At 35.1% G+C, this 13127-nt stretch overlaps 1 protein-coding gene across 3 annotated transcripts in view; it reads left to right on the top strand.

The window, feature by feature from the left end:
* Window positions 1-3937: 3937 nt before the first annotated feature.
* fastkd3 (FAST kinase domains 3) overlaps window positions 3938-13127 on the top strand; it is a 44749-nt gene continuing 35559 nt past the window's right edge. For 2 of the 3 annotated variants that reach the window (XM_067399904.1, XM_067399907.1), the window contains exon 1: window positions 3938-4155. The gene's annotated coding sequence lies outside the window, so the exon portion shown is untranslated. Of the gene's footprint in view, window positions 4156-11228; window positions 11299-13127 lie in introns of those variants that run through there. The other variant, XM_067399906.1, reaches the window with a different exon arrangement.

The raw sequence follows: 13127 nt of genomic DNA, 5'->3' as shown, positions 1-13127 counted from the left end.
TTTTAACAGCTAAGGCCGGAGGACTATGCAAAATGTTGAATTTGTCATGCTGTTTTTCCATTCCAGATTACTACAACAATATTCTTGACTTGATAAATCACATGAAAACCATAATTGTTGATCCACCTGAAGCATATGACTGGGGTAAAGGGATGAGACAATGGTTCTCTAACTGGGTGACATACTTTAATTTGTTGTTTCCTGTTCTACTAATGATTTTACTACTTTTATGTTTGGCTCTATGCATATTACAATCCTTACAGGGAATGATTAAGACAAGTCTTGGAATAATCCATAGATCACAGCATTAGATTATGATTATGTGTTTAGATTTTGCTTGCTATTATTTGAAAAACAGATTGATCAATTTTCTTTAAAGGGAAGCACTAAATCATAAATGATTTAAAGTGGCCATATTGTTAAATATTTTCTTATTTCTTGGGCTTCACTTTCTGATTTTCTCTGTGTCTTGGGATTTTTCCATTGTGCAGCTTATGTACCCACCTAGACAAAACAAGAAGTAGCAGTCCTTGGACACACTGACACTCTCACACACAACCAGAAGTTGAAGACACACACACATTTACGCACATACATTTTCTTATTTGTTATTATTTTTCTTGAAATGCCATACATGGTAAGTTTGATTCTTAAGTCGTATGATTGGATGCTCAAGCCATCCTGGAGATTGTTGTTTAACCTATGTCTATAAATATGACCCTTCTTCCTGAATAAATCGGAGAATGCTTTGTACCACACTTGATCTGTGTCTGCTTGGTCATCCTCCCGAGGCCTCGTGCTGCTGCTGCCACACATCACAAGGGTTGAGGCGCCTGTTTCTTAACTGATGACTGGAATTACAAATATTCTACCTATTACTGAGATTTTGATCTAACAGCGAGGGAACGCAAACATCTTTGCATGGGAACGCAAAAGTTTTACGAGGGAACGCAAATATCTTTGCGAGGGAACGCAAAAGCTTTTTCTCAATATGCGTTCTTCAGCGATCTTGCGTCCTTATGTTCTTGCTTTACGTCATCATCAACCGTCGAAGTTCATTCCAGTACTCAAGAACGCAAGAACGGAGGACGCATGAAAGTACCCGGATGTGTTCTTGATATCGAGGATGCATCGAATGCAAACTTGAGGGAATCGAACCGTTAAAAATCCCAGAAGACGCTGTGGCGGTCGATGTACGGAAGCCTGTAAGCTTTAAAGTTCTCGTTAGATTCCAGCTACAAGCTTGCAAATACATGACGTTTGTTTTGCTTAATTTTAATAAAATGATAACCTGAAGAAAGCCTGCAGTAGGCCTATTTTTATTGGCATATAAAAAATAATCTTAACATTGACAAAGCATAACAGCCAAAGGCTACTCATTTTCATAAATACATGCGGTGAAATAAAGAGATATACAGTTATATAAAAACAATGTCTATAATAATATGAAAGAATGTGACAGGTTATGACAATTGTTTGTGACGTTATGTTGTATTTATTGTGCATTAGCCACTTATAATATGCTGGGACGGTCAGTTGAGCAACAAGATCGCAGCACATCTCAATTCTCAAATGATGCATTCTCTGTCCTCGCGTCCTTCCGAGATCGTTCTTTCAAGGTCGCCTGGCAAGACTGGACTCCACGAGAATGCAAGTCTGGGTAACGCTTTAGATTACAGCCCGGAAAGTACTGCGTAATTATAACGAATTTACAGCATAACTTTCAATAATTATAGTGTAACTATACAGTAAGTATATGTAAGTATAGGGGAACAATTTGTAAAGTATTGGGAATAAAGGGGTAACAACCAGGAAAATAATAAATTATTTATACTGTAAATATTTTATATCTAAGGGGTACTTATGACATATAACTAAGGGGTAAGTATGACATTACGGGCCGTAAATTAAAGTGGAGCTTGTTACCCTCTTATTTCATGTAGTTACAGGGTAAGTAATTAATAAAATGCAAACAATCTCATATCACTGACTCCGAAACCTTTATTTGAAAAACAACTTTATTAAAAACAGGTCTACAACACTTATTATTCATTTTTTATGACAGAAAGTAACAAGTTTTGTCCGTTTTTTGGTTGTTGTTGTTTCTCGCTTGGCTTCCACCTGCTCTTGTTTCTCGGCTGATGAATCTTAAGAAGGAATCCCGTTGCTATTCTGTATTATATGAAAATACAGTACACCCCGAAATTTTCTCATGGTTTAGGCTATTCATCTTTTCGCTTCTGACCAACTGTCACCAGCGCCTGCATGAGAGTCGACTTTGCGTTCGATGAAGCACATTGAAATGAGCAACGTGAAGCTTTCATGACGTTCTTGCGGGCGATTCGTGTGAAACTCGCGCGAGAACTGCCGTCTCTGTTATTCTGTCTTGTTTGTTTCTCGTTCTCATTATCTGTTATTCTGTGTATTTTGTTGTGAGCATTACTAAAAAAATAATTAAAAAAAAAAAACTGACGGCATCCAACATCTGCGTGAGTTTCTCAGCACGCCCTACGTCACGCTTCAAGTTACGTCAAGCATGAACTCTCAACCCTCGCATGCACGCGCAGAAGACAGCTGGTCTAAAGTTTTAAAAATATTCAAATATTTGGTATTTGTCTTACAAATACGTATCGTTTCAGTTCAGAAGACATCGATTCATCCATTAGGGTCGTATGGATTACTGTAGTTATTGCTGTTTGTGCTGTTTGATGCTTCGACTTTTAGGAACACGTGAGCTTGCATTATAAAGCGTTCCCAGATTATCTATTTTTTTCCTAAAATCCTTTTTGTGTTTATCTTAAGAAGGAAAGTCGTATACATCTCAGATGGCATGAGGGTAAAAGATGAGTAAACGGTGAGCACATTTCCGGGTGTTCTTTTTCAAATAAAGTTTTCCAAGTGATATGACTGTTTGCGTTTTTATTTATTTATTTATTTTTATTAATTACTTACCCTGTAACTACATGAAATAAGAGGGTAACAAGCTCCACTTTAATTTACGGCCCGTAATGTCATATTTACCCCTTAGTTATGTCATACGTACCCCTTAGTTATAAAATATTAAAAGTATGAATAATTTGTTATTTTTCCTGGTTGTTACCCCTTTATTCCCAATACTTCACATATTGTTCCCCTATACTTAAACATACTTACTGTATAGTTACACTATAATTATTGAAAGTTACGCTGTAAATTTGTTGTAATTACGCAGTACTTTCCGGGCTGTAATCTAAAGTGTTACCCAAGTCTGTTCTCTGCGTTCTTGGAATTGAGAAACAGCCAAGGTTTCTCGGAGGAATGCAAAAGTTTTGCGAGGGAACGCAAAATATTTGAAAAAAATAAAATAAAATCCTCCCATCCCCAAATTTTTTTTCCACCACCACGTCCCTTTAGGGGCTCCGTAGTAAGGTAACACCAGTAAGACAAAAATGGTACATGTGGTCTTTAAATATATGCACACAAATACAACAACAACAAAAAATCATTAAGCTGTCATTTATGTGTATTCATAAAGTCAAAGGGTAATCTAATAATGTGGTCTAACTTTAAATGTTAGAAAAAGAAATACATTTTAAGACATCTTGCCATACCAAAAGTGGACATTTCTGTAGAATGACCCTTATGTGCTTAATAGAGGATACAGTGGAGCATTTATTGATGGTATATGTAATGCATATGAAAGAGAAAGGATGAATCTTAAGGAAGAATTGAAATCGTTAGGATAAGAATAATTCACAATAAGTAGGCTAATAGCTAAACAATGGCTAAAATACGGGAAAACAAATGAATACAATCGTGAGATTTATAAGAAATAGTGGATTAAAAATTGGAATAGGGATTACGTGAGAAATGTTGAATTTATAATCCATCCCAGAAGGTGGCGGTATGCTTTTGTGAAGTTGTTTTGCAACCCGCTTTGAAACCAAAAGAAGAAGAATCAACCTCACTGTACTTCTTACTTGATCGTACTACAATCAATAGTCGTAAAGTCACTGCATTTAAGGGTAGGATAGGCTATCTGAAACTTATACTGAAGAGAATATGAAATCATCATGCATCATCTAGGGAACCCGTCTTTATTTTGTCACGGGGTAATGAGTAGTTAAAAACTCTGCTGCTTTCTGTGTAATCTGCACTGGGACCCATGCCTAAAAGGTAATTGCTATTCATTTAGTCTTAGATTGTAGTTTTCACACTTAAAATTATTATTTTTTTTATTGTTTTTTTCTTTTACTGCTGCTGAAATAGAGATGTCTTATTATTATTATTACTATTATTATTATTATTATTATGTTGGCTTTAGAAAGCCAACACGGTGTTCTTTGATTTAACGTTAAACTTATTATTATTATTATTATTATTATTATATAATTATTATTCTGAGGCTAAAATTTTTGACTAGAGTTTTCAAACTATAACCACCAAACTTGGGCCAGACCTTCAGAACTTCGGTAAAGTTGGTTTTATATTCGCACATTCGGACATCCGTATTCAATAGCCTTGTTAATCACACTACATTGGACATTCAGTGGACATTCACAAGTAAATATGCCATTAAAACAATACTTGCCTATTTTGATCGACTGTGAAAAATGTTGTAAGTTGACAATCGTTGGTTGTCAATATCATGTCGCTGCTTAAAATTCGCAAACATTACTTTATTGCACATTTATTGGAAAGTCTGAATCCATCAGAAGTCCGAATGTGCGAATATAAAACCAACTTTACCCAAGTACCTTCAGACTGTTCTGACTTTTAGTGTGCTACATCTTTTCTAACTGTTCGGACTTAAGAGTTTTCCCTTAAAAAAAAAAAAAAAAAAAAAAACGATGATCAAAACTCATTGAAAAAATCCCATAGGCTTACATTGACGGAATGTTCAGTTCAAATGAGCCAAGACTCTTCAAACTCCAATTGTCTCCATAAACTCATGTAAGCTTACATCTAATATTTCTAAGCCATTTAGATTCACTTAAGCTTCCATTCTATTATTTATAATCTATCTATCTATCTATCTATCTATCTATCTATCTATCTATCTATCTAGAACTTAGCATGTTATGGTAACAATGTGATTATACACATTGTTACCATATATTATACATTCCAGCGAATACATAGCAACACCCTAGCAACCTGCCCATGTGCCCTAGCAACCACCCTGAGTACCCTAGCAACTGCTTAGCAACACATTAACAACCACCCTGAGTATCTATCAATCTAGCAACACATATGAGAACTTAAGGGAACACAAGTAATTAAGGGAAATATATAATGACAGCCTTGAGGTTCCTTAAGTGGACCCTTAGGTTTTTCTTTTCTTGCAGCCCATGTTTCACTAAGGGTACCCTTAACCTTTATAACTTTCATGCAACCAGACAACTGATGTGCGCTGAAGCACGATACGATCTTTCTTCAAAGGCAGATTGTGGAGACAATCTAAAATCGTCATATCTCGCACCCCTATATGTGCAAGTATGTGTATAGTGTGTGTGTGTGTGTGTGTGTGTGTGTGTGTGTGTATGCAGGGGCCTAAAAATAACGCTCACCAAACGCCAAATTCGAGTGAAAATCGGAGTTGTTGAATAAATGAAATGTCACTAATCAGTTGGCCAGTAAAATTTTTAGAAATTCTAACAATGCATGAACATGAACAGACATTAACAACGCTCGGGACAGTTGGCACAGGCCAGTGCTGCATGGAAAGTTTAAGCCTTGACTGTTGAAATATTCAAGTGAAAGGGAGCTCATTTCTTTATTCGTGCTCTGTGTGGGAAGTTTAATGCACGCACACATCCGAAGTGCGTGCCCAGAAAGCTGCATCGACAACATCGTGCGAATACTAAACTGAGCTCTCTTTCACGTCTTTATGCACTTTAGTGGATCAAATTCACACAAAATTATGTCAAAAAATAGTGAGTATCCTAGTAAAAAATTACTTCAGTTATGTTTTAAATGAATGTAAACAGTTAGTAAAAGTAAACGCATCTGTACAGTATCAGTAAATTAGATCCATGCATTAGATCAAGTGACAACATCTTAATATTTCTGCTGTAATCTGTGATTTTAATGCAACAAACTAGGGCTGCACAATTAATCGAATTTGTAATCGCGATTACGATTATGGATGCCACAATTTCGTAATCGTTCAAAGGCACGATTACAAGGAAAAATATCCACTTACATTATTCTGCGTGTTTTGAGCATGTTACGTTGTGAGAGGTGAATCATGTACCTATCGATACTGAAATATCTGAAACGATACCTCCTTTCTGCAGTATCGATACACCGCGTGTTCTCGCTCTCCTCTCTGACAGCGAGTTGAGACGCACGGGCCCCCTCTCATTCACACAAAGCCAGACACAAAATAAAGCCGCCTTTGACATTCATGTGCCAAAATTACCTCCTTTTCTAATGGTCAAATACATTTAGAAATAATATCACAATGCCCATCTTGGTGAGTATTAATGTAAAACAGTTCAGGAGGAATGTGTCTGTGCGTTCGTCAGGTCTTAAAGGGACAGTAGCCGAATAAACATGCCGCTCTCTATGTTGTTACTGTTAATCAACAGACAAAGAGAAAATCTGCTCTTGACTGATTAACTTCTGTAACTTTAATTGATTAATCTGTATTTAATTTTTAGAATGAAAATTATCCAATGTTATTTTGCATTTGATTAGCCTACTTTGTTTTTTTTATTCAGTTTCTTACCTGATTACTCTAGTTAGACCTGCCTGAAAATAGAAAGCAGTCTATTTAATTTCTATCTTTATTCTATTGTATTTGTGCTATAGTTAGTCATTTGTTCATTTGTTCTTATTTTATTACTGTTTACTTGTCTTTTTTAAATTCAATTTACCATTTGAAATCAAGCTTCCTTGTGCTGTGTCTAATACATTGCAACAAAATTACCCCATTGTAAAAACAAATATTAAACATTGTAAAAAAAAATACATCGAGTTAGCAAATATTTGTGAGATAACTATAATGGTAACTGATCAACGTTTATGTATGAGAAAAGCTTAAAAGCGTTATCATATAAAGTGATCTCTTCAGAAGAAATTTTTTGACTAATAATAAGTAAAAAATAATATTAAAAATATCTGACAGTATATACATGATTTTTTTCCCCCTGTGGTATCGAAAATGGTATCAAATATCATTACTTTTCAAGGTATCATATCGAAGTTAGAAATTCCAGTATTATGACAACACCAGCCTATATTTACTCCACAAACTAACTCTACAAACATGGAAAAGAGTGATAGATGGACCTCTCAACCTACACTGAGGAGAAAATCCAGTGTGACTTTGAACAGACCAAGCAAAACATGATTATTCATTCAAACAATGATATAAAGCTATTCAAAACATCATTCAATGTAAATTGTGATAATCGTCATTAATAATCGCAATTACAATTTCAAGGGAATAATCGACAATTATGATTTTTGTCATAATCGTGCAGCCTACAACAAACGACAAAGAAAAAAATCACTCGCTGCTCATGACTGAATAACTTTTGTAACTTGAATAAGGATTAATTAATAAGGTTTAATTTATACAGTGAAGACTATGCAGTGTTATTTTACATTTGCTTTATTAAATTCCTGTACCTGAAAACTAGCCTACTTTCAGACCTCCCTGAAAAACCTGAAAAACACTGTTTATTTTATTTGTATCTTTGTTGTATTGTGTTTATTTGGGCTTTTGCTTGTAATTTGATTTTGTTCTTATTTTATTACTGACTGTTTGTCTTTAATAATGTTTGAAATTTATATTAGTTAGGCTTAGGTATAGCTGTGGTATCGAAATTGGAATAGAGAATTATATATTTTCTCTGGTATCTAAAATTTTGGTGTCGTTACTGCCTGTTTTTGCAAAAACAGTTATTTATCAAAAGTAACAAAAGCTTAATAAGCTTAATATTGTGATTTATTGCATGGGCGGCATGCTACAAATAATTTTTAGTTAAGTTTTGTTCACGCATCATCTGAAACCAGCATAGACTTAAAGATTAATTCTTGGGATTAAGGAACTAATATCGTTTAACGGCTGAAGAAAATGAGCATTGATTAAAATCGATAAATCAATATTTTTAACCTAGCCCTAATTATCTTAAGAACTACGTACTGGAGAAAACTAGATCTGCACAATGCACATATGTTTCTTATTCAAAGTAGCAATTTAACATGTTAGGCAAGTTTTTTTTCCATCTTTTGTAACATGTTTAACTCATAGCCATTCAAACAGCTAATCTTATTGTTTAACAAATTATGAAATTAATTGTCTGAAATGGTTGGATTATTGTACCATAATAATGCTACTACATACTTTGGCTTTTCTTTAACACATTTTCAATCCACTACTTAAAGATACAGTATTGAGAGCTAGTGGTTGAAATGAGTACTGCAGTCTAAATTCACAATACTGGAGAGAGTTTCCCCCACCCCCTCCTCCTCAGACTTGATGCTCATGCAGGTTGCCAGATTAAGGAGGACATACAACAGGGAGGGCAGTTGACAATAGAAAATGACAAGCTTTACTATGTAAGTTGATCAGCAAACGTCTCTGGCCACAGAGCTTTTTTATGGATGCCAAGGCTTTTCAGGTCAGGTAGAATATGCAATCTCTGACCCAGTTCATTTGCTGGCTTCCATGGCTGCAATATGCTGTTTTTTCTGCCAACTGACAACCCGGGGTGTCGAAATACTATTGGGTTAATTGGCAACAAAAAACAAAGACAGACATTCCGACACGGAATGCAGATTTCAAAGTAGAATACATGGCTGTAGCATTGTTTTTCTGAGAAACAAGTATCTGAACTTAGCATGTCTGCTAAATATCTGCAAACATATTGTGTGATTTTTTTATTTATTTATATGATTTAGCACAATCAAAACTGTGGACAAAGCACAACAAATAAACAAAGATGTCAAAACAAAACACAATTTAATATATAAAGGGCTCTGTTACTCTGCACTGTAAAAAAATAAAAAATAAAAAAATAAACAAAAACCTGTAATATTCTGTTCACTATCTGAACTGCAATTTGAATACGGACACATGAAAAATAGGATTGTTACGATATACGCGCGGAGCGAACATATGATCGGTTTCAGCGGAGCTCCTTTAACAGTTCTGGCCACGTAGATTATAGATCATATACAAAATAAAGTATGCGTTTAAAGTTTAATGTTTAAAGTTTTTATAGACGTATTTCACACACTGCACCAAACTTGAACCATCATGTCTTCTTCAAATGAAATATAGTGCAAACTGGATACTGATACAGTGGTGTCTGAACGCGATGACACGATTATTCTGATACACAAAAGAATGATTTAGAAAATTCAAAGAAGAATGGACAAAAATAGTAAATGTCTTTATTCTTTCAGTGTTAAACTATGTGTCGTTTATCATGAGACTGCAGTGCTTGTAAACGTAATGGAAATATTATTAGTCCTTTTAAATATTCTTGCGCATTTCTCCATTGTGCTTGGGAGTTTGTTTTCATTTTTCTCCATGCTCATATATTAATATTCATTATTCTGTATAATGAGTTTGTTGTAGGTCTGTGTTTCATTGTTTTCCCTCCCAACCCCATCCCTTACACTCCCACTTGTCCAGAGCTTTACACACCCATTTTCTCAGACTCTCAGCTCTGAGGTATAATGAACAGGCTAAAATGGGGGGTTTTCATTACACTTTAAGGAGTATTATGAGAGTGACTCCTGGTTAACGTGTAGTATTAATGGGTTGTGTTTAGTCACTATTTTATGGTTGTCTCATGTCTGACAACAGAAACAAACAAACAAAAAAAATATAAATAATAGGAACAGCTTTATTGGGCATTCAGTTGTATTACAGTATGTGACAGGTCAGTGTTGAAGCAAAACAGTAGAATGCAAACGCAATATAATGACGTCATAAATATGCTAATTAGCACGTGACATCATCTGCTGCAACAAGTCACAAAATCCTGTGGGAAACTCTGGACTAACATGTGTTAGTTCAAGTTCACTTTTGCGTAATTTTGTGCAGATCTATAATTTGTAATATTATGTCTATTTTGTATATACCTAATTAAGCGGATACATTTATAGGATATGTTTTTTTCTTTGAGTTTATTAATGTGCTAGCAAAGTGCTCCAGTTTACCGGTGTTCATTCAGCGCTTCAGTGTGCGGTTCAAACAGCAATGCACAACTAACAATAACTATGATTGGGACTAGGGCTACACGATTAATTGGACGATTCGAAAAAAAAAAAAACATTGAAATCGTGCTTAAACTATTTGGTTTAGTGCGATTATGAAATCGCAAAGCTTCGAATATTTTTTATGCGCAGCTTGTCAATGAACTATGGCTCCAAATGCTAATCCATCTGAAAGCACTGCGAATTTGAATCGTTTATAATGTGCATTTGAAAAAAAGCAACACTCAGATGATCTGTGAGATGGTGTGGCTTCTTACACAGAATAAATCAGTCGTGTGATTATTAGTTATGTTTAATCAATCAAAATGTTTCCATCTTCTGTTTATTCAGCTACAGCAATACAGCGTATGGGATTTCCTGGAATGATGCTTGTTCTACTCTACTTCAGCAGCAGGGCATATTTGCAGTTTCTGCGCGAGAGCACCCTCTCGCTTTCAGATGGAAAAGCATTTACCACTGATCTCAGAGCTGTACAGCTCTGACAAGCTGCGCGTTAAATAATCGCAGCCTTTGCCAAATTGCGTGCGATAAAATTGTGATAAATCGTGCAGCCCTAATTGGGACTGTCATGTTACACAACACTAATGAGTAGGGCTCTGACGGTAAGCATGACAACCACGCCACGTGGAGTGTCACCGGCGGTAGTGTGACATCATATATAATATATATTTATATATCTCAGAGATTGCGTTAACTGAAAATTTTCCGTCTTTGATTGAATTTGTTTAGCAGTGATGGAAAAAAATCTGCAGCCCGTCCGTCATTTTGACAGAATATGTAGTTTGTATGTAAGCTTTTTGTAATTCCCACTCCTGTCTAGTAGGTGGTGAGTGCGCTCCAGTGTGGCAGCAGAGTGCGAGTTCAGTCTCCAGAATAAAATTAAAACGATGCGCTTGGTTACACACATACGAGCACCCAGTTGAAGTAAATTGTATAATAATAAAGTTACTTATGCATGCTTAAGTTTTTTTTATTTTTCTTGCTGACTATAAGTTTATGGTCAACGAATGGCTTTTCTGAGGTATAATGTTAGGTGACATTGTTGGCAACACTGACTGAACTGACGTGATACAGATTTCGGTAAGCTACTGTATCTTTCAACATATTTTTTATTTTCATTCATGTTTATTTCGTTCTGTACAGTAGTAAAGAGGAAAGGATGATCGCATTCACTCACAATCCGTGACAAGAGTTCAAGATGAAAACTGAAAGTGACGCAGCTTGTCTTTGATCAACTTTCTTTTCATAGTATAAATAAATGCAAGCCTATGCCTATTTGCTTATCCTGTAAGTTCGTGAATAAAATGTCTTATCATTAAAATATAAAAATTAAAATGACGGGTAATGATTATAATGGATTTTTTTTTTTACAATCCTGTCCATCAAAATGACGGCGAAACGCAAGTCTAACACTATATATATATATATATATATATATATATATATATATATATATATATATATATATATATATATATAAAAACCCTCCCCCCCTCGGACCCCACCACCGCAACACCGGCGGTTGTTGGTGATTTACCACCGCGGTAGTAAAAAATTGCCACCGTCACAGCCCTACTAATGAGAACACTATTTTAATAAATTGTTGTGAATTCATTGGGTTTAGTTGTCATTTTCAGCATGTTGTTCCAGAACATCCACAATAGGACATTGACAAGCACACATCTGAGGCGGCGTTGGTGACATGTTGTATTAGTCTTTATATTTAATTATTAAATAAGTAATTTAATAAATGATCAACTAATTTTACAATCCTACTAGCTGTTTATTTAGATTAAAAACCCTCATTCATGTTCATTTGGTGACGATCATGGCGTTTTGAGCAGCATTTGCACACCCAGTCATGCTGTTGATATATGCCACTGCAGTAAACGCATATTGAAGTATTAAGGCTAATGATTAATCGATTAATTAAGGCTAACATTTAATTATTTTAAACAACGATCAATCATGGTTATTTGTATTAATTGACATTTGCAAAGACCCGCTCCCTTTGCTTCCCGTTACTGTTATGCCTGACAAACCATGACGCCGCTCTCACACCACACGCATGTTCTCACACAGTGAAAAATACGTCGTGGAGCAAAGAGGACACTGAGAATGCGTCGGCTGACAAGACAGAGTAGGTTACTTTTGATATGAAACAAAGTCTCAAATGTCAAATTTTGTAAATTTTAAAGAAATTTAAACAATAAATACCATTTTGTGGCTCTTTAATGTGATGTGACAGATCACTGTGGTGCCTCAGTTCATGCAGCTCGTGAACCAATCATGTTTTCCTTCTAGTTGATTTATAGCATCAAATCCACCATTAATCTACTAACTCCCCTGACTGCTTTGTTGGACATAATGGCAGATTCAGCGTTATGATTGGTTAGATCGCCTGTCAATCAAACTCCTGGTTAAGGTCAATTGACATCCCTAGTGCATATATATATATATATATATATGGGCAATTCCACGCAAAGGTCATCTTTACCATGAAAAAAAAAAGTTTTAACCAAAAGAACAAAACCCTTTTTAAATTGTCCATTTAGGTCTGTAATATACTGTATTAATGTGCTCTAACAGAAATTTTAAGAAAATTGCCTTGTTTATCCACAATATATGTGGTAAGCAACAATGCTTAAATTAAATTTTCAACCAACCATATTTCATGCTTTCAAAAAAGGGATCAAAGACCCCATTTTTTTAAACTTTATTTTAGCAGTAAGCATTGTGTAGAAAGATGGATACATGCCTGATAAATAAATACACTCATTTAGTCATAACAGCACTGCCTGATGAATTTATAAGAGCTAGAATAAAGAGGTCAGGACGCTTCAGTGCTCTGTCACGTCCGTAACGTTTTAAAGATTAAGTTTATTTCATATAACAATTATAAATGCAAA

This window comes from Chanodichthys erythropterus, chromosome 11 (genome assembly GCF_024489055.1).
Source record: "Chanodichthys erythropterus isolate Z2021 chromosome 11, ASM2448905v1, whole genome shotgun sequence".
NCBI lineage: Eukaryota > Metazoa > Chordata > Actinopteri > Cypriniformes > Xenocyprididae > Chanodichthys > Chanodichthys erythropterus.
This window is presented reverse-complemented; position numbering and strand designations above follow the sequence as displayed.